Below are 22,962 nucleotides of genomic sequence, written 5' to 3'. Positions count from 1 at the left end.
CAGCATGTGCATTGTAGTTTTTAATGAATTAAAGTAAAATGGACAGCATGTGCTGTCAGGACATACTCATGTTGCCCATACTTGCTTAATTTAATAAAGGATAAACCTTTGTAATAATGAAAAGAGGGCTGTCAGGGGGAATCTCATGGGGAATACTTTTCTTTTGAGTGGAAAAACAGAAGGGTCACATGGGAAGGATTCAGTATTTTTATTGGACTAGTTGCTCTAAGAGCTGGAGGGGGGAAAGTCTGTGTATGGCTATAAAGGGGGAAGGGGTTTCAGAAGAACAAGGGGCAGAACCCAAAAAAGAAAAGGGGAGGGACTGATAGATTGAAGGAAGAGTAGACTAAAAGGGAGCTGAGTGTAGACTGAAAAGAAAAGGAGGGTGAGGACTAAAAGAGAGTTTAGAAACGAAGAATTGCCCTAGAACTAATTAATCGATTAGACTAAATCCAATCGATTATATAGTTTGAACACATACACTCATCAATGGACAGAGAAAAAATCGACCAAATAACAGGTCCGGGCGAGGTGGATAGAATAGTCGACACAAAATGAAAACTACTCAAACTGACATTTAAACACGTAAACAGACATCAAACAGACAACAACATGGGACTGACAAGGAAAAGAAATTACCTTAAGAAATTGAAAGTTAGACGAACCCGTCTTGGACTCTGAATCGGACCTCTTTTGGGGTTGAACAGACTTTAATCAAAGTGTTCTCAACTGAGAACACCTCGATTAAGGTCTATTAAAACCCCAACCCTTCATTTAGTTGGACAAAACCCAGGTTCTGGATTTCTAGGGTTCTTGGGGGGTTGATTTGGGGTCCGAGCTTTTCTGGTTAGATTCGAACCAAACCAAACCTGGTTTGGTCACAAGGGAGGTTAGGGGAGTAACTGGTATGGATTTGGGGTGGTTTGGCATAGGTTGGGGTTTGGCTCGAATCTTCAAATAAAGATTCGAGACGATGGGGGAAGATTTGAGACCAACGATTTGCAGATCCGTGTCCAGGGGGTCGAGGTGCACTAGGGGTGTTAATCTGGTGGTCACCGGGATTGTTGTCGCCGGGTTTATGGTGAGGGAACGGAAGGGTGACGCTAGGGTTCTTGAGGGTGTTTGGGAAAGAGACGATGATGAGGGAGGGGGTCTGGCTTAGGGAGGCGTGGGGGTAAGGGATTGGGGTTATATAGTTAGGGGGAAATTTGATCTAGGCCGTTAGATCATTCAAAATCAATGGCCTGGATCAATCAACTTAATGGAAACGACGCCGTATGGGAGACCGGTGGGTCTCTGGGTGAGACGGGTCGGGTTAAAACGTGGGTATGGAGATGTGATCTTGGTCGTTGGTCAATCTGAGATCAACGGCCCAGATCAAGTATGATCAAAACGACGCCGTTTGGACGTTCTCTGAGGTTGGCTGATCTGGACCGGGCAAAACAGTGCTTTGGGCTTGATTTTAGGTCCAATTCAAATGGCCCAATTCCGATTTTGTCCAATTTAACTCATTTCTTTTCTTTTCCTATTTCTAATTAACATCTGAATTTACAAAAAATCCTAAAAATAAATTATAAAAAATATAAAAATTAAAATTATATCACAAGACATTAATTGATTTTTTAGTAATAATTAACACACAATATCATATATTAATTAAACAAAAATCAACCTTTAAACAATAGAATGACAAAATTACCAAAGATAATATTTTTGTGATTTTTTATTCATTCAAAACCAAATACGATTTAATTAATTCCTAATAGTAGAACAAGATCCTAAATTTACCCGCGACATATATTTTTTGTATTTTTAATTGATAAAACTAAACAATCACAGACAAGAACTACAAATAATTACCAAAAATGCCACGCAAATTCCAAAAATTGTACAACAAGACAATTTGTTTTATTTTTCGATTTCTTTTGGAGTAATTGTCGTGTAAACAAAAATCACGTGCTCACAACTGCCCCTCTTTGTTCGAAAACACGAAGGGTTTTCGTGCAAAGATGAAGTGAGCGGATACGAGCGATTTTTGTCTGTTTGACTACTCCGTGTGAAGCACATTTTTGAAAGATTTGACCGAATCTTTGCTTCAAAGATTTCCTACATATCCTGGCTAAACAGGAATCAGGTCAATGTAGTTTGGGAAATTTTGGTAGCTGGGACTACCATGGGATTTCAATGCTTGCTGTTATTGCTGCTGCTGTTGCCGCTACTGCTTTACCAACCTCCTTATTACAACCAAAGAAAAATTGAAACTGAACTAACTACTTATGCCTGTCAACCGCTAGTTACAAGATTCCTATCTATAATTCTTTCGCAACTTGATCTTGGGTCTTAGCTGATTCTGCTTGTAGACTCCGATCCGAATCTTGATGCTCGCAAGTTGTAGGCGCTTGTTCATTTCTGCAGCATTGAGTGAGACGGGATTGGCGGAGCTCGGGAATTTAATCAAATTTTGAGCAACCCGCAATTTAATCTGGGAACATCTTCTTTTTGTTCTTTTCTTCCTTTCTTTATTCTAGATTGAGAATCACTCCGTAGGTCATCTCGATCCATGCGCCTCGAGGTCAAACCTGCTGAGACAAACAAAACAAACGAACGAAATTTTCTGCCCCAGTTTCACTAGGAAACTTTCGTGAGTTAATTGCCATAAAAATCTACAGAATTGATGAGGGGATTGGAAACCTCAAGTCTAAAATACGCAACTCAGGGATTGGAGCCCTAATGTTTTCAAAAGGTAAAAAATGCTCAATTCAGGGGTTGGAGTCCTAATATTGGCTAAAAGGGAAAACCGCTCGACTCAGGGATTGGAGCCCTAATGTCGGCTAACAGAAAATTGCTCAACTCGGGGATTGGAGCCCTAATGTCGGCTAAAGGAAAATTTCTCAACTCACGGATTGGAGCCCTAATGTCAGCTAAAAGAAGAATCGCTCAACTCAGGGATTGGAGCCCTAATGTCGGCTAAAAGGAAATCGCTCAACCCAGGGATTGGAGCCCTAATGTCGGCTAAAGGAAAATCGCTCAACTCAGGGATTGGAGCCCTAATGTCGGCTGAAAGAAAATCACTCAACTCAGGGATTGGAGCCTTAGTGTCGGCTAAAAGAGAATCACTCAACTCAGGGATTGGAGCCTTAGTGTCGGCTAAAAGAGAATCGCTCAACTCAGGGATTGGAGCCCTAATGTCGGCTAAAGGAAAATCGCTCAACTCAGGAATTGGAGCCCTAATGTCGGCTAAAGGAAAATCGCTCAACTCAGGGATTGGAGCCCTAATGTCGGCTAAAAGAAAATCGCTCAACTCAGGGATTGGAGCCCAAATGTCGGCTAAAGGAAAATAGCTCAACTCAGGGATTGGAGCCCTAATGTCGGTTAAAGGAAAATCGCTCAACTCAGGGATTGGAGCCTTAATGTCGGCTAAAAGAAAATCGCTCAACTCAAGAATTGGAGCCCTAATGTCGGCTAAAAGAAAATCGCTCAACTCAGGGATTGGAGCCCTAATGTCAGCTAAAAGGAGAATTGCTCAACTCAGGGATTGGAGCCCTAATGTCTGCTAAAAGAAAAATCGCTCAACTCAGGGATTGGAGCCCTAATGTTGGCTAAAGGAAATCGCTCAACTCATGGATTGGAGCCCTAATGTCGGCTAAAGGAAAATCGCTCAACTCAGGGATTGGAGCCCTAATGTCGGCTAAAGGAAAATTCGCTCAACTCAGGGATTGGAGCCCTAATGTCGGCTAAAGAAAACCGCTCAACTCAGGAATTGGAGCCCTAATGTTGGCTAAAGAAAAATGGTCAACTCAGGGGTTGGAGCCCTAATGTCGGCTAAAAGGAAATTGCTCAACTCAAGGATTGGAGCCCTAATGTTGGCTAAAGAAAAATGCTCAACTCGGGGATTGGAGCCCTAATGTCGGGTAAAAGAAAATTGCTCAATTCAGGGATTGGAGCCCTAATGTCGGCTAAGGAAAATCGCTCAACTCAGGGATTGGAGCCCTAATGTCGGCTAAAGGAAAATTCGCTCAACTCAGGGATTGGAGCCCTAATGCCGGCTAAAGGAAAATCGCTCAACTCAGGGATTAGAGCCCTAATGTCAGCTAAAAGAAAATCACTCAACTTAGGGATTGGAGCCCTAATGTTGGCTAAAGGAAATCGTTCAACTCAGGGATTGGAGCCCTAATGTTGGCTAAAGAAAAATGCTCAACTCAGGGATTGGAGCCCTAATGTCGGCTAAAATGAAATCGCTCAACTCAGGGATTGGAGCCCTAATGTCGGCTAACAGGTGAAGGATTGATTTTGGGGCTTCTAAACTAAACCCCCTTTTTGAATCTTCTTTTTAGTTCTTTTTTCGTTTTTTTTGTTTGTTTGTTTTTTTTTTGTTTTTTTTTATTATTTTATTATATTTTTTTTCATTTTTTGTTTAGTAAAATGCAGGAGAGAAATTGGGGAAACTTCCCTTTTGGGTTGATTCCTTGTTGCAAAGTTGTTTCTTGCACTCGCGCATTTCTTTTCCTTTTGGGTAGCACCTGCTTCTTGCACGGTCGCTTTGGATTGCACCTGTTTCAATTTTCCAAACAAAGAACAATTGTCAGTTTGGAAACGGTGGTTGGTTTGGTGGCTTTGATCGTTCCAATTACTTGGTCCCGGCCTCATTTCTGTTGAGAAACTCCACCATTAATTGGATTCATAGGCGACCCCCTTTCAAACTGATCAGACTCGCATTTCCGGATTTTGTGATGATTCGCCCGTGTAAGGCTTTGGTTCTTCCATCCCATTCCGCTTGGGGATTTTTACTGAGGCAGACTCAGTGGGGATTTTTACTGGGGCAGACTCGTTGGGGATTTTTACTGGAGCAGACTCATTGGGGATATTTTTTTTGTGTGTGTCTTTACTTTGAAGGCAATCAACATCATGATCAGTCGGGATTGGACTGACGCACCACTGAAGCGGGATATTTTCTTCACTTTTTGCTAAACTGAGCTCTGTGAAACTGGTCCTGCCACATTTTCTTTCCAACGCATTTTGGAATTTAGGGTAAAAACTAAAGGGATTCAAGGAAAGGTAAACAAAGAGCGGAGAAACGAATTTAAAAGAGAAGCGTCCCTTTCGGGACAAGAAAGACTTATCTGAGGCACATGCTGACTTTAAATTGACATGACATGCTTTTTGGACTGGATGCCCGACCCTCATGAACTTGCATTTCCTTATGAACCAAAACGGATCTATGTTTCCAAACCAGGGAACCTTGCCAGCACTTTCTGAGATGGAATCATTTTTTCGGCCGACAGCGCCCTTTGCGGGTTTTCGCTAGTCGACCTCTCTCATTTCTCTTCTCACTATCGCCTGATAACACTCTTTGCGAGTTTTTATTAAACAAGCTCTCTCATTTTCGATTTCTCTGCTCCGGTCGCCTCATGGTGCCCGAAGGTTTTCACCGACAAGACTCTCTTATTTTATTTCTCTCAGTTTTAGAATGCGTCAGCTTCCAACAATGATATTCCTTGGTTTCCCCCGCCTTTGGCGATTGATCCGAAGTACTTATACTTGGTTTTTGGTAAAAGAATTGTGGATGAAATTACAACTTCGGAACCATTTGGTGGGCCTCAGTTTCAACTTCAGGGAAAATTGGATTTTATTTTTGGTGTGACTGAACCCCAGAGAGAGGCTGCCTACGTATCCTTTCGAAATCAAGTCAAACGTAGTTCAGGCCTATCATTTTGTTCTTGATTTTCCTTGTTTTTTAGCGGTGCTTTTGGATTCCAAAGAGGGTAGCCAAAGAAATGTAACTGGCTCGAAGGGTTTGTAAAAAAGAGTTGATAGTGTTTGGGTAGCGGGAATAAAAGCCTTCGTCATCTCAAATATGCCAACACATCACCGAAGTAAACTCATACATAGTACCTTTTGACCGCATCTGCATTCATAGCTGTTTCAGGATCATTTCCTTCAATATCACCCAGATATAATGCTCCTCTTGGTAATATCTTCCTGATGATGTATGGACCTTTCCAATTAGGAGAAAATTTTCCTTTCGCTTCCTGGTGATGTGGAAGAATGCACCTTAACACCAGTTGACCTACTTCAAAATTCCTGGGTCGCACCTTCTTGTTGTAAGCGCGGGCCATTCTTTGTTGGTACAACTGCCCGTGACAGACCGCAGCCATTCGTTTTTCCTCAATTAAGGTCAACTGCTCCAATCGAGTCTTAACCCACTCGCTATCTTCAATCTCTGCTTCGACAATGGTCCAGAGCGAAGGAATTTCTACCTCTGCCGGTATCACAGCCTCGGTCCCATAAACCAACAAGTATGGGGTTGCGCCTACTGACGTGCGCACTGTAGTACGATATCCCAGCAAGGCAAAAGGTAACTGTTCATGCCACTGTCTGGAACTCTGGATTGTCTTTCTCAAAATCTTCTTGATGTTTTTGTTTGCCGCTTCAACAGCGCCATTGGCTTTGGGCTGATAAGGAGTGGAGTTCTTATGCGTTATTTTGAACTGTTCGCATACGTCCTCCATTAAGTGACTATTCAGGTTTTCCGCATTATCTGTGATGATAGTTGTAGGAATGTCGAAACGACAGATAAGATTCGAATGTACAAAATCCACCACGGCTTTCTTAGTGACCGATTTGAGAGTGACAACTTCGACCCATTTTGTGAAGTAATGAATAGCAACCAATATGAATCGGTGTCCATTTGAGGCTTTTGGCTCAATTGGCCCAATGACGTCCATGCCCCAAGCAACAAATGGAGGTGCAGACATGGGATGTAGCTCTGTTGGAGGTGCATGAATCAAATCTCCATGTACTTGGCACTGATGACATTTCCGGACGAAACTGAAACAGTCTTTCTCCATGGTCATCCAATAATACCCAGCTCGAAGGATTTTCTTCGCCAGGGCATACCCGTTCATATGAGGTCCACACACTCCTGCGTGTACTTCATGCATGATTTTTCCCGCCTCTTGGCATCAACACATCTTAACAAGTTGAGATCCGGGGTTCTTTTATACAATACCTCGCCGCTCAAAAAGAATCCACTAGCATGCCGCCTAATAGTTCTCTTTTGATCTCCAGTAGCATGTTCGGGGTATTCTTGTGTCTTTAAGAACCTCTTAATATCATGGTACCATGGCTGGGTACTTGATCCTGCCTCGATTACAATACAGTAACCGTGTCTTTCCCTGATTTGGATTTCCAAGGGATCGATGTAGGCGTTGCCTGGGTAAGGTAACATTGAAGCTAAGGTGGCAAGTGCATCAGCTAGTTCATTGTGACACCGCGGGATATACCTGAACTCTATTGATTTGAATCACTTGCCGAGATCCTCCACGTGCTGTCGGTAAGGAACAAGCTTGACATCTCGAGTTTCCCATTCACCTTGGGCTTGCCGGATAATCAGGTCAGAATCCCCCATAATCAACAAATCTTCAATATCCTGATCGATCGCCATATGCATGCCCATGATGCAGGCTTCATATTCAGCTGTATTGTTCGCGCAAAAGAAACGAAGCCTCGTTGTAGCAAGATAGTGCTAGCCAGTGGGTGAGATCAAGATTGTCCCAATTCCTACACCTTTGGTGTTTACGGCCCCATCAAAGAACATCTTCCAAACATGAGCGTTTTTCGAGACTACTTCTATGATGTTTATTTCTTCATCTGGAAAATAAGTACTCAATGGTTGGTATTCCTCATCAACCGGGTTCTCGGCCAAATGATCCGCTAATGCCTGGGCTTTCATTGTCGTGCGAGTGACATAGACTATGTCGAATTCAGTAAGCAAGATTTGCCACTTGGCTAGTCTACCAGTAGGCATTGGTTTCTGGAATATGTACTTCAACGGATCTAATCTGGTTATGAGGTAAGTAGTATGAGCTTGGAGATAGTGTCTCAATTTTTGAGCGACCCACATCAAAGCACAACACGTTCTTTCCAACAAAGTGTACTTGGCCTCATAGCTGGTGAATTTCTTGCTTAAGTAATAGATTGCCTGCTCTTTCTTTCCGGTTATGTCATGTTGCCTGAGGATACAACCAAAAGAATTTTCCAAGACCGTCAGATACAAGAACAGGGGTCTCTCTGGCTCTGGCGGGACCAAAGCTGGAGGATTTGAAAGATATTCTTTGATCTTGTCAAAAGCCTCTTGACACTCAGCCGTCCATTTGATTGCTGCATCATTCCTCAATAGCTTGAATATGGGCTCACATGTGCTAGTTAGCTGGGCAATGAATCTACTGATATAGTTTAACCTGCCCAATAGACTCATCACGTCTTTCTTCGTTCTTGGAGAAGGTAGATCTCGGATAGATTTTATCTTTGTTGGATCTAACTCGATACCTCTCCTGCTTACTATGAAACCCAAAAGTTTGCCCGATGGGACTCCGAAGGTGCATTTAGCCGGATTCAACTTCAGGTCTTACTTTCTTAGCCTCTCGAAGAATTTCCTCAAGTCTTGGACATGATCGTCCTGAGTCCTGGACTTGACTATCACGTCGTCTACATACACCTCTATCTCTTAATGCATCATATCATGAAAAATGGCAGTCATGGCTCTCATGTAAGTTGCCCCGGCATTCTTTAAACCAAATGGTATAACCCGATAACAGTAAGTACCCTAAGGTGTAGTGAAGGCGGTTTTCTCGGCATCTTCTTCATCCATCAACACCTGATGATATCCAGCGTAATAATCTACGAAATATTGTATCTCATGTTTGGCACAGTTATCAACAAGGATGTGGATGTTGGGCAATGGGAAATTGTCTTTGGGACTCGCCCTATTCAAATCTCGATAATCCACACATACCCGAGTCTTCCCATCTTTCTTCGGTACCAGAACTACATTAGCCAACCACGTAGTGTACTGGACTACCCAGATTACACATGTTTTCAACTGCTTTGTGATTTCTTCTTTGATATTATCACTGACATCAGTCTTGAACTTTCTCTTCTTCTGTTGAACTGGAGGACAATCAGGGTAAATTGGCAATTTATGCACCACTAGATCAACACCTAATCCTGGCATGTCGTCGTATGACCAAGCAAACACATCTTTAAATTCAAAAAGGAGTTGAATTATTGCGTCTCGCATTTTCTCATCCGTGTGGATGCTTATTTTGGTCTCTCGGATTTCTTCAGGAGTTCCCAAATTAACCGGTTCAGTGTCTTTCAAATTCGGCTTAGGTTTATTCTCAAAGTGTTCCAATTCTCGATTTATTTTCCTAAAAGCCTCTTCTTCGTCATATTCCGGTTCTTGGTTCATTATTTCATATTTAAACAGCTCGTTAGGATCTGGGCGTGAAGTTCGCAAGCATGTCATATTATTTAAAGCCGCATTATTATAACTGAAAGGAAAAGATAAAGGAAAAATAGCAAAAATTAGAGAGAATAAAGGAAAAAATGATGAAACACTAATTTTATTCCTTGGAATTGGGAAGATAACAAGGTTTATAATTCAGGAATTCAAAACAGGAAACTAAAGAAAAACATCCGAGTTACATCCTGGGATAACTCGTGATGCAGGAAAGGTGGCAGGACAGATCTACCCGGACTCCTGCCTAGTTGGGAATGGTGTGGCCTCCCAATTATGAAGCTTAGCATTTGGCCCCACATATAGCATCTCAGCGGTGCTTGTGCCTTCTCCCAGTTGAACCATGTGGGTTTCGTAAAGCATTTCTCTCATTTCCCCACATATTTCTTCGATCTCTTCGGCCGTAAAAGCCTCGTCGTCTTCTTCTTCAATGTATTTTGGTCCGACGAAAGTCTCGTATAAATGTGGCAATGGTCGAGGCAACTTCCAACCCTCATTTTCCTCTTCTTCGCCCAATCCTCATCTTTTGGAGTGAGTTGGAAACCTATCCCAAAGAGTTTCTTAGTGGAAGGCAAGGTGATGGGTTCCGTTATTCCTTGCAGCGTTCGTCCAAGCCCTTTCCCTGGTCTGAATCCCCGTCGGATCATTTCTTTAGCAACCATGATTGAGGCGTTGGACAAGAAAGGTTGGGGGCAAGGTTTTCCTTCTTCATACTGCTCTGCCAGCACAACTTCAAAAGCCTGATAAACTGTGTGCTCACTTCCTTCCCTTGCTTCAAGATATGGGATGGATGGGTCCCGATAAATAGATTGTTCGTCTTCTCCGTGGACCACAATTTCCCGATCTTCGTATTCAAACTTCACCATTTGGTGGAGAGTGGAAGGTACAACCCCTGTCGCATGAATCCAAGGTCTTCCGAGGAGAATTGTAAGACGTGTCCATATCCAGTACCTGGAAAGTTATTTCGAACTCCACTGGTCCTATAGTCAATACCAAGTCTATTTCCCCGAGGGTGTCCCTCTTGATGCCATCAAAAGCCCTTACACAGACATTATTGGGGCGAATCCTTCCGGCCCCAATTTCCATTCTCTGCAGCATGGAGAGCGGGCAAATGTTAACACCCGAACCTCCATCCAACATTACCCGCTTGACGTAGTAGTCTTCACACTTGACTGTCAGGTGTAAAGCCTTGTTGTGAGCTGCTCCCTCCGGAGGTAAATCGTTCTTACTAAAAGAAACTTGATTAACCGCAAAGAACCTCTCCGTTATTCTTTCCAGTTGTTCAACTGGAGTCTCGATCGGTATATACGCTTCGTTCAAGGTTTTGAGCAAGATCTTCTGATGTTCGGCAGACCTCATTAGCAAAGATAGCATAGACACTTGCTCAGGGCACTTGCGTAACTGATCCACCACTTCGTAGTCATGCATTTTCATCTTTTGGAAGAAAGCCTTTGCTTCTTCAACGCTTATAGGCTTCTTGGGTGGGAAGAGCTTCTGTGTGGCGTTGTTTACCTCTTGAGTGAATGAATATTTTCCAACGGAAGTATTCTCTGGAAGTTCCCCCGTGACTTCTTTGCCTTGGTATGTAACCAATGTTCTTTCATAGTTCCACGGTACTATGGACGGGTCTATCATTGGCTTCTATGGTACGCGTTCGATAACTACTGGCTCATTCAGCCGAGGCGGTTTAATCGTTCCCCGGACCACATAGGCCCCTTTCGACACGTACATTGGTATTGCCCTTTTGACTTCGAATCTCTGTGGCTTTTCTGATCGACCTCGTGGAATATAGAGAACTTCATTCCTCGCGGGCACCATCGTCTCTGTCTTTGTCTCAGCCTTCTCTTCGAGCTCAGCCTTGACAGTACTAGTCTTCTTTTCCCCTTTCTCTTGCTTCAGGGCTGCTTTAGGCTTTTTCCCTGCATCGACAGTGGCGATTATAGCTTTCAGGGCAGGATCAAACTCCTTGTCTTCACAGATCATCCCAATCAACGACCCATTATTGTGAGCGGGCAACGGATTATTGGTCACATTTGGGACATCCTTGTCCCTTAATACTATCTTTCCCTATTCTATTAAGTTCTCTAACACCCTTCTTAAAGTCCAACAATCATTGGTATCATGCCCCTCTGCTCCCGAATGATAAGCACACCTGACACCGGCTTTGTAAGCAGGTGATGCCGGGTTGTACCTTGTCTGAGGGACTGGTTGTAGGAAACCCATCTGGACTAGTTTCGGGAATAGGGTAGAATACGGTTCACCAATGGGTGTGAAAGTCCGTCTTCTGGGTGGTTCTTGAGGACGGAAGTTATTTTGAGGTAGTTGTGGATTATAGTGGTTTTGGTAAGGAGGCTGATTTCTGGGAGGTGAAGCTTGACCCCGATTAGATTGTTGCGATGGCTGGACATAAGGCTGAGTGTTCATGACCATGTAGGGTTGAGGAGCATAGGTCACATTTTGGTGGGGGTAGTAATGTTGTGGGGTTTTTTCTGGAAAACGGGGCCTGAGATTACGATATTCTCTTGCTTCTGATGCTGCCATGGAAGTTTCTTCCTTTTTCTTCCCTCTTGCCATTCCTTCGGACCCACTTTGGACGGCTTGGGAGGTTGCCCTTATGGCCGTCTGACTCAAGATTCTACCCGTTTTCAAACCATTCTCTACCATTTCCCCGATCTTAATTGCTTCCGCAAAAGGCTTTCCCATGGCTGACATCATGTTTTGGAAGTAATCAGATTCTTGAGCCTGGAGGAAAGTAGTGACCATTTCTATTTCATCCATGGGAGTTTTTACCCTTGATGCTTGCTCGCGCCATTTAATGGCATATTCTCTAAAGCTTTCCGAGGGTTTCTTCTTCAAGTTTGACAAAGAATTCCTGTCCGGCGCGATGTCAATATTATACTGAAACTGTCTTACAAAATCTCTGGCGAGATCGTCCCAAATATGCCATCGAGATATGTCTTGATCCATATACCATTCTGAGGCTATTCCTACCAAGCTTTCTCCGAAGTATGCCATTAACAATTCTTCTTTGCCGCCAGCTCCACGCAATTGGTTGCAATACTTTTTGAGATGAGCAATGGGATCGCCATGCCCATCATATTTCTCAAACTTCGGCGTTTTGAAACCTACGGGCAGGTGCACGTGAGGGAACATGCACAGATCAGTATAGGAAACACTCTTCTGCCCGCTTAAGCCTTGCATATTTTTCAAACTCTGCTCAAGGCTCCTCATTCTTTTTGCCATTTCATCTTGTTCAAAAGCTTTGGGATTTTGGTCTTTCCTAGGCGTAAACTCGTATTGAGGCTGTTGAGGGTGAGTGCTGGTGGTAAACCGAGTTAGTTCCAGTGAGAAGGATGGTGCTTGAAATGTGAATGAGGAAGAGTCAAAATTAGGCCTGTGTGTAGTGGGTTGTGCCTTGATTGGACAGGGCAGTGCGGTGAATGTGTTTGTAGCCACATCTGTCATTGACATCCGGGGATAAGAATTAGAGGGTGATCCGGCAGAGTGGGCTGAAATGGTCGGGTACCCGAATGGGGTAGTTGGATAACTTATGGGGACGTTGGAAGTCCCACTTGTCCTAGAGAACAACTCGGGGAATCCAGGGATTACACTCGGCGGCTCTTTTCTGTTGTTCCAGTCATCCAACGTTTCCAACATGCGAAGCCGCAATATTCTATTTTCTTCAGTAGTTGCTGACTCGGAAGTTGGGATGGCCGAGATTGAACTCTCCTCGGAGACAGGAATTGTCGGCAAAGGAATTTCTGAAGATATCTCTACACTTCCCTTTGATCTCGTGAAGTAAGTGTGAACACTTCCTCTTGACTTAGTGACAGGCAACTGAACACTTCCTCTCGACTTCGTAAAGTATGAATGTGAGGCCAGACCTCCACCAAACCAAACCACCTTTTTTCTAAAAACCTGGTGCTTAGCAGCAAGCAAATGGTTAGTTTGAAACAAATAACAGACAGGTAATCTCACGTTGGGGTGTGATGCACCTATACAGTTAAGTGAATTTCTACATGTTTGCATCGATGACATGCGTCATTCCGGCTTCTCTTTATGCTCCCCTTTATTTATTATTATTTTTTTATTATTTTCATTATTTGTAGTTAAAATGTGACCAGATCTGATGAGGATTGCCTACGTATCACGATGCCGCGTGAATCAGATTATTACGTAGTTCAAAACAAACGAGTGTGAAAAGAAGCATTTTTTTTATTACTGAAACAATTTATTACAAACTAACATTTTTGAAAAAGGGAAAATAACAAACTTGAAATAAATACAAACTCAACAACTACTGATACACCCTGATGTGAAAAGACAGACAGAAGATGCTAAGACGGAAAGTACAGACTCGACCTATAAATACGTTAAAGTTTCAAGAATTGGCGCCCGCGGGGCATCGTTCGGCCTTGCCGCGGTCTTAGGTGTGAGGTCCCTTTCAAGTTGTTCCAGCTCATAGATGGTCTGCTTGACATAAATCATCACTGCCGAGAAAAAGGTAATGCTGGTCATATCTTCGCATCGTAGACACCTCCTGATGATGGCATGGGCAATGGTCTTAATCTTATCCCTGGTTCGCCTCTTTTCTATGAGTAGGCGCTCTATTTGATCATTACGGGCTGTCAAAACCCGAGAATCCTGGAGATATTGATTTTGCCACTGCTGAATTTCTACTTCCATTTGGGCTAGTAGATCGTAGCAACGTCTATTTTTAGCTTCAAAGGTTCGGGCTTGCTCAGCTGCTCTGTCCTCAAGAGTGACCACCTTTCTCTTCAAATTGGCAATGGTTTGTTTGTGATCCCTTTTCAACTGCTGCAGGTACCGGTTACGCTTTTCTGTTCTTTTTGCCCAGTGTGCTTCGAGTCCTGCTATGGTATTCTCAAGATTTTCTGACTCACTCCGGCACTCATCAATTTATATTTTTAAACCTTTTATCAATCATTCATCCGACCGGCTCCTTTGTTGGTTATCAGCGGCTATCTTTATCTGCTGGATCTGGGCCCTGAACATCTCGTTTTCCTGAGTCAACCTGTTCTTTTCTCCCAAATTAGTAGCAACTTGCACGTTGAGCTCATATTCTAGACCTTCGACTTGCTGCTTTAATTTGCTGATTTCGACACGATAGCCTCTTTCTTTTGCTAACCAATCCCATTGCTTTTGTGATGACTCGGCAAAATTCAGGATGTGGGGTCTTTTAGCCGGCCTTTCGTGTTCAAGTTCTCTTCTGTACCACGCAAGGTAACCTAGCGCCATTTCACTTTTGGCCCGATCTTGCACACAAATATCTGCTTTCAAATGTTGACATTCATTCCAGATCTGGCGGACTTTTGTTTCAGGAAATTGTCCGTCAGGGCTAATCTCAATTGCTTGAGCACTAAGATCTTCCTCGTGTGGCACTATCTGGCATCTCCCGAGTTGTCTCAAAACTCGATAGGGCGCGTAAGGCTGAATGCTCTTAAGTCCCATCAATAGAAAGTGGGTTCTAGCCGCCGGCATATACATAACCTCATCAACAGGCAACCATCCCAATGTACACTGTATTTGGCTGGCAGTGAGAGTCTGAAAGAATAACGTCCATGCCGTAACTCCTTCGGGCAGACTGACCTCCTTGGTTCTTGTGTAAAACTCTTCTATGCAAGTTTTCTTCGAGGAACCATGACTCAAAAGCTCGGAACGATGGTAGAGATGTTCAGTCATCCATATTTGTAGCAGTAAATTACACCCTTCGAAGAAATTCCCCCTGGCTTTGCAGGCTGTGAGAGCTCGAAAGATATCAGATACCACCATAGGCGCGAGAGTACTTTCATTCTGAGTGAGCAAAGTACTGACGACTCCGGATATTTTTAGATCAATGTTTCCGTCTTTCCTCAGAAATACCAAAAGGCCCAAAAATATTATCATGAAAGTCACTCGTCTGTGCTCATCCCACTTCTGACGGTTACCTTTGTTGCATAGCTTGTTAACCGGATTATTGAATCCTCCTACATGACTATATCTATCGTATATGAAGCGCGGATTATAAAAACCTGCGGCCAAATCCGGGTTATGGACCGTCCTGGGTATCTTTAATGAATCTAGAAACTGATGCACAATGACACCTCTTGGGGCGACCAGGTATTTTTGCCTTAATGGAACTTCAGTATTTCCGATGTACCCAACTATTTCCTCCAGAGTAGGGGTGAGATCAAAATCGGAGAAGTGGAAGACATTGTGCGCTGGGTCCCAGTAGGTGACCAAAGCTCTTATGATATCTCCCCGAGGCTGGATTTCCAATAAACCCGTGAGACCTTTCAGATATTTCTTGACCTCATCTTGCCCTTTAACACCGAGATCATTCCACCATAGCCGCAACTTGACAGGGATTTTAGTCATTATCGAAAAGCGTTCATTTTGCATTGTGCTCATCCTATACATTTATTTAGGTGATTTAAGCAAAAATGATTTGACTCGAAAAATGATTTGACTATTTTTTTTGAAAAGAGAGATTCGAACACGGCCTTTCAGCACTTCGGGGATGAATATTTTAAAGCTGTGCGGGTTAATCGACCCATACTCTAAAGGATGATCGAAAGTGGCCGTTTATGCAAAGTAAGCCTTCCGCCGTCCCTTTCGGGAACATTTGACTATTTTTGACAAAAACAGTCACTTGATTTATTTATGACTCTCTTTTTCAGAGTAATGACCCGACATGGGGAACACGGCCTCACAGAGCCTCGGGGACGAGGATCCTAAGGCCATTGGTCAATTTGGCCAAAAAATAAAAAATGACCAACAATGGCTGTTTATGCAAAGTCAGCCTTCCAAAACGGAGGTTGGACCCGATGAGGGTTGCCTACTCAATGGCTATTCTTGACAAAACGGCATCACCCGACTCATTTATGATGAAATTAAAATTCTAACATTTTTGGCTACTTCTGAAAAAAGGAGGTTGGACCCGATGAGGGTTACCTACGTATCTCGCACCCTGTGAGAATCAAACTGGCGTAGGTCGGGCCGATCAGGAATAGGGGAAATAAACTAACCCCCTCCCCCTTTTTGAATAAAACCTTTTAAAGAAAAGGAGAAAATATTTTTGGATTTCGATTTTTTTTTATATTTCTTTTATATATTTTTGAAAAGAAACGACGACTAAAGAAACATTTTGGATTTTAACTTCTTTTCACCTTTTTTTTTTTGAAATTTCAAAAAATCTCTTAAGGAAATATTTGGACTATTAGTTTGAATTTATACAAAAGAAAAAATATTTTTAAATTTTGAATTTTCTTTTTTTTTTAATTTTAGAAAACTATTTTTGAGAGCGATTAAAAGGAACTATATTTTTTGTATTGTATATGTTTTTTGTTTTAATAAATCAAACTAAAAGACAAATTTTGTTTTCATTTTTTTTTAGAAAACTTCGGCGAGGTTTTGACACTACTTGGACATTGGTTTTTTTAAAAAGAAGTAGTTATCTCCCTACGCTGCTATTTTTCTTTTCTTCTAAAAAAAAAATTTTTTTGTTTTTTTTATCTCAGAAACCGGTCAGCATGCAGATCTGAAGCAAATAAATGCGCAAAACAAACGGGATGCAGCAGGATGGTCTTTTCATTTCGGGCTGCTTGTCCTAGACGGACCCAACCCCTGTGTTGAGTCCCCTATGTCAAATGCAACATTATGCAAATAAGCGTTCCTACTAGGGATCCGGCATGAGGTTTTGTTATACTAGGTTCATCCTGGGTATATGTTCTAGACTGTGCACCCGAGCAGACAACTCGAGTCGAGGAGGGGGCTACGTACCGGGGACCCGCGAGATCGTCCGGCTTTGTAAGAAGAGAAGGGTTTCGACACAGTTTATATACAGTTCAGATAATATCAAAGCGGTAAAAGACAACATTTAGCACGTTATGCCCAAACATGTAATAAAGATCAGATAATAAAGCCAAATATAACAATTATTCTAAGCTCAAATTCTGAACCCTGAACTAACGTTCTGGGTTAAAGAACCCCCAGCAGAGTCGCCAGAGCTGTTACACCTCCTTTTTGCGCGCCCGCCCCGAAGGGTAAATGCGCGAGGGAGTTTTTCCAATTTAAGTGACAATATTCGAAATGAGATTATTTATTTAATTCAGAGTCGCCACTTGGGAAAGGTTTGGCTTTTGGTGTCCCAAGTCATCGGTTTATCTTGAATCCCAATTCGAGGAAAATATTCGACTTTCCAAATGAAGTCTGCGAACCAGAAATTCTAAGTAAGGAATTCTGTTGACCCGAGGGAAGGTGTTAGGCACCCCCGAATCCCGTGGTTCTAGCACGGTCGCTTAAATTGTTATAATGACTAAATATCTGATTTTTAATACATGTCATGACTTGTATGCTTTTATTAAATTTAAACCGCTTGTATTATCATTTGTCTTTTATGGAATTGCAACGTCATGAAAATGCGTTTCGGACCACGTCGCAATCAATGCGCCCGTGGTTATTAATACATTCCGACTCCGTTGAGATTTGGATTTGGGTCACATAAATGCGCACCCAAATTTAAGAATGTAATTTAATTAAATCGCGCCTAAAGAGTCTAACGCGTTATTATCTTTGTGGAAGGCGGTGAAATTCGCTAAACGGCCCATCCCAAATTCTAAGTATTTATTATGACCAATTATTGAGGGCCCCGCAATTTGCATTTTTATTGGGCGAGGCTCGTCTAATTATCAAAAAGGATTGACCTATAGTGACTATGTTTTCTATTTCGTTCATCTCTATAATGAAAGAACAAGAGTTCTAACTTATTTACATGCTCCCGAGTTATTATAGTTGAATTCCGAAAGTTAATCGTTAATTTTGAAAACGATACAATAAGAGCAGTTGATTAACAATTATGGGCTCAGGTCCGACGTATAAGGGGTAAAACTGGGCATGTGCCATCCTTTTTTAGATTTCGGACTTGGCTGAATGACTCTACACATGTTCGACCTTTAAGAATCCAAAATGAAAGTGGTAGCTAAATGAAACCCATTTTTATGGATTCAGATGAACAAATTGTTAACTAAAATAGTTTGAACTATTAAGTAATCGTCTAAAGCCTAATACATATTTGGAACATGTTGTTTAATCGACCAAATTGAACTAGCAGGATGCTACAATTAACTATCAGTCCATTTAAACTGAAAACCTACGGGCAAATAGTTTACGACTTGAACTGCTATAGGACAAAACCCATGTTATACATAAACGACCACCAACTGATTCTAGTTCATGCAACTAGCCAACATACATACAAATGAGATTCAATGTGTAAACAGAGTTTGCATAGGCAGTGCATAGAATGTTTAAATGCAGACAATACAAAACTACACTAAACTATAGTTTCAAATCTTTCCCATTTCTCGCATTTATGCTTCAAGTAGCTTACAAGATGTACCAGTGTATTCAGTTTGTGTACCTGGTATTTGAAAAAGCAAAAAGAGGAGATGAAGATCAGTGGAAGCAGCAGTAGATGTTCAGCAGACAACTATAGTCAACAGCAGCAGTAGCACCAAGACAGAATAAACTCCAGTGAACAAATAGAAATAAACCAGTGAACACAATACCAATATCCAAACCAAAAGACTCCGGAGGCTTAGTTGAAAACAGGCAGAAATAGGTGGATTCGCAATAACAGTGGAACAAAAGTTTCTGATTTTCAGACACTCAAGGAAAGAAACCTAAGTTTCAATAGAATAAAGCAGTTAATGCTGATTTCAAACAGAAAAAGTGAAGAAAAGCAGAATTTTCAGCTTCTTTTTGTTCTAAACTCTCTTTTAGTCCTCACCCTCCTTTTCTTTTCAGTCTACACTCAGCTCCCTTTTAGTCTACTCTTCCTTCAATCTATCAGTCCCTCCCCTTTTCTTTTTTGGGTTCTGCCCCCTGTTCTTCCGAAACCCCTTCCCCCTTTATAGCCATACACAGACCTTCCCCCCTCCAGCTCTTAGAGCAACTAGTCCAATAAAAATACTGAACCCTTCCCATGTGACCCTTCTGTTTTTCCACTCAAAAACTCAAAAGAAAAGTATTCCCCATGAGATTCCCCCTGACAGCCCTCTTTTCATTATTACAAAGGTTTATCCTTTATTAAATTAAGCAAGTATGGGCAGTATGAGTATGTCCTGACAGCACATGCTGTCCATTTTACTTTAATTCATTAAAAACTACAATGCACATGCTGTCCAAGATCTAAAATGAGTAAACATGCCAGCACTTTTATACCAATTCAAACTAAACTCTGGAATCTATATTAAAACTGCAGCTATAACCAATCCTTAGATGATTTTGATTCAACTAACAAACTACAAATAGTTATAATCAATTCTCAGCTGATTCAAACAATGCCTCAGTAAACAAAATTAAACAGCATGAGTTAGATTACTACCATTCCAAACTGAAACTAATCGACGACATATATCGAATCGACTACGCGAATTACAACACATACAATCAGTAGCAAATGATCAGACTCGAACAGTATTAACATGTGGTTCAAATTGTACTGTCAAAAACGAAGAATTGCCCTGGAACTAATTAATAGATCAGACTCAATCCAATCGATTATATAGTTTGAACACATACACTCATCAATGGACATAGAAAAATTCGACCAAATAATAGGTCCGGGCGAGGTGGACAGAATAGTCGACACAAAATGAAAACAACTCAATCTGACATTTAAACACGTAAACAGACATCAAACAGATAACAAGAAATTACCTTAAGAAATTGAAAGTTAGACGAACCCGTCTTGGACTCTGAATTGGACCTCTTTTGGGGTTGAACAGACTTTAATCGAAGTGTTGTCAACTGAGAACACCTCGATTAAGGTCTATTAAAACCCCAACCCTTCGTTTAGTTGGACAAAACCCCAGGTTCTGGATTTCTAGGGTTCTTGGGGGTTGATTTGGGGTCCGAGCTTTTCTAGTTAGATTCGAACCAAACCAAACCTGGTTTGGTCATGAGTGAGGTTAGGGGAGTAACTGGTATGGATTTGGGGTGGTTTGACATAGGTTGGGGTTTGGCTCGAATCTTCAAATGAAGATTCGAGATGATGGGGGAAGATTTGAGACCAACGGCTTGCAGATCCCTATCCAGGGGGTTGAGATGCACTAGGGGTGTTAATCTGGTGGTAACCGACATTGTTGTCGCCGGGTTTATGGTGAGGGAACGGAAGGGCGGCGCTAGGGTTCTTGAGGGTGTTTGGGAAAGAGACGATGATGAGGGAGGGGGGTCTGGCTTAGGGGGGCGTGGGGGTAAGGGATTGGGGTTATATAGTTAGGGGGAAATTTGATCTAGGCTGTTAGATCATTCAAAATCAATGGCCTGGATCGATCAACTTAATGAAAACGACGTCGTATGGCTTAAGTGAGACCGGTGGGTCTCTGTGTGAGACGGGTCGGGTTAAAACGTGGGTATGGAGATGTGATCTTGGTCGTTGATCAATCTGAGATCAACGGCCCAGATCAAGTATGATCAAAACGACGCCGTTTTGACGTTCTCTAAGGTTAGCTGATCTGGACCGGTCAAAACAGTGCTTTGGGCTTGATTTTGGGTCCAATTCAAATGGCCCAATTCCGATTTTGTCCAATTTAACTCATTTCTTTTCTTTTCCTATTTCTAATTAACATCCAAATTTAAAAAAAATCCTAAAAATAAATTATAAAAATATAAAAATTAAAATTATATCACAAGACATTAATTGATTTTTTAGTAATAATTAACACACAATATCATATATTAATTAAACAAAAATCAACCTTTAAACGATAGAATGACAAAATTACCAAAGATAATAATTTTGTGATTTTTTATTCATTCAAAACCAAATACGATTTAATTAATTCCTAATAGTAGAACAAGATCCTAAATTTACCCGCGACATATATTTTTTGTATTTTTAATTGATAAAACTAAACAATCACAGACAAGAACTACAAATAACTACCAAAAATGCCACGCAAATTCCAAAAATTGTACAACAAGACAATTTGTTTTATTTTTCGATTTCTTTTGGAGTAATTGTTGTGTAAACAAAAATCACGTGCTCACAGCATGTTCCATTGGGCACACATGGATTGGACTAGGTTGTTGTTCTTCCCGGGTGCTAGAGGTTGCATGATGTTGTTCACCAAAATGTGATTCAGGTAGTTTCTCATTGATAAGTGGAGACCCTCAAACACTATTTGTACTAGGAATCGTAAGTTGTTGATCAATATTATACTCTCCCGCCGGTTGATATTTAATTGGAGTGATACCCCCTCCCTATTAGACCTAGCTCTATCCAAGAGATTGGGTGATGGTTCTAAGGAAGAGGAGGTTGAGCATACCCTATTGGGAGTGGGGGCATTTGTTGGGGGAAGGGAGATAGGTTGTCCATGAGGTGTGCTCTTTGATTTCTCAGTATTTGGATTAGTCGGAATTTTCTCCGATTGTTTAGTGGGATTCTTGGCATTTTTATGAGAAGAGGTTTGGCAATATAAGAGTTGAGGGGTTGTGGTAGAGGGAATGATCATCTCTATTTGCATGTTACCAGAGAGGTTTATTGTGTTTGGAGATATAGAGGATTTTGCATGGGATTTGCTATGCACGTGTATAGGATTTTTTTGCCATTTGTACTAGAGGGTGTATGTGGTTGGACGAGTGTGCTTCCGCATGCAAAAGAGTGTTATTTGTTTGTAGATTTTTTTTGTTTCTAAAAGGAGTGAAAAATAGGTTATAATCATTATTGTTTAAAGGAGAGACCTCTGATTGGCTATTAGTATTAATTAGGGAGGGGACTTGCTTATTAGCTATTTTGTCTTCTAGTGGATTTAGAAGATCATTGTTAGAATTTATTTCTTGATCCCAGTTCAAAGAATCCATACCGGAATGGTTTTGTTTTTTTGAAAGATGGTATTACCTAAAACCACTTGTTGAGGCCTGAATTTAGAGGACCTTTAGAAGCATCTATCAGATTATTTTTGACACGACCCAAATATTTCCACCGTTCGGACCGTGATGGCGCCTAACATTGTACTCGCTAGGCAAGCCAACGCTACAGAATATTTCACTTTTTTTCTTTACCCTTTAACAATTTTCAGGTCAACAAAAGTAAATCAACGAAATAAATGCGAAAGAACATAATTTAACAGATTATCTTAATACTAATAACGAAACCGTAATAAAACTCCACCTAGAACTAGTGTCACAACTCACGAACAATCTACGAATACTACAAACAATGGTATGAACAAAAAAGTATACATCTGTCTCGAAAGTAGATAAAACAGAAAAGAAATAGATAGAAGGGGATGCCTACAGGACTACTTTGAGTCTCCAATGGACTGAAGGCAGCCACCCGAACTCTACTCACAAGGTCTGACACCGAGATTTGCACAGCAAGTGCAGAGTGTAGTATCAGTTCAACTGACCCATGTACTAGTAAGTGTCAATCCTAACCTCAGCGAAGTAGTGACGAGGCTAGGACACGAGAACCAACATAAACCTGTGCAGTTAAACAATATACAAATAGAATAACAATAATAGAAGCTAAACAGAAATTAACGGGAAGAGGCAACATGCTATGGGGGTACCAGAATAAGGAATCACAGTAGTAAAGAAAATTAAACAATTAATCCACTTGAACCGATAACAGCAAATAATCACAGCAAACAGAAAAT

This window comes from Nicotiana tabacum, chromosome 22 (genome assembly GCF_000715075.1).
Source record: "Nicotiana tabacum cultivar K326 chromosome 22, ASM71507v2, whole genome shotgun sequence".
In the NCBI taxonomy this organism is placed as follows: domain Eukaryota; kingdom Viridiplantae; phylum Streptophyta; class Magnoliopsida; order Solanales; family Solanaceae; genus Nicotiana; species Nicotiana tabacum.
Note: the sequence above shows the minus strand (reverse complement) of the source record.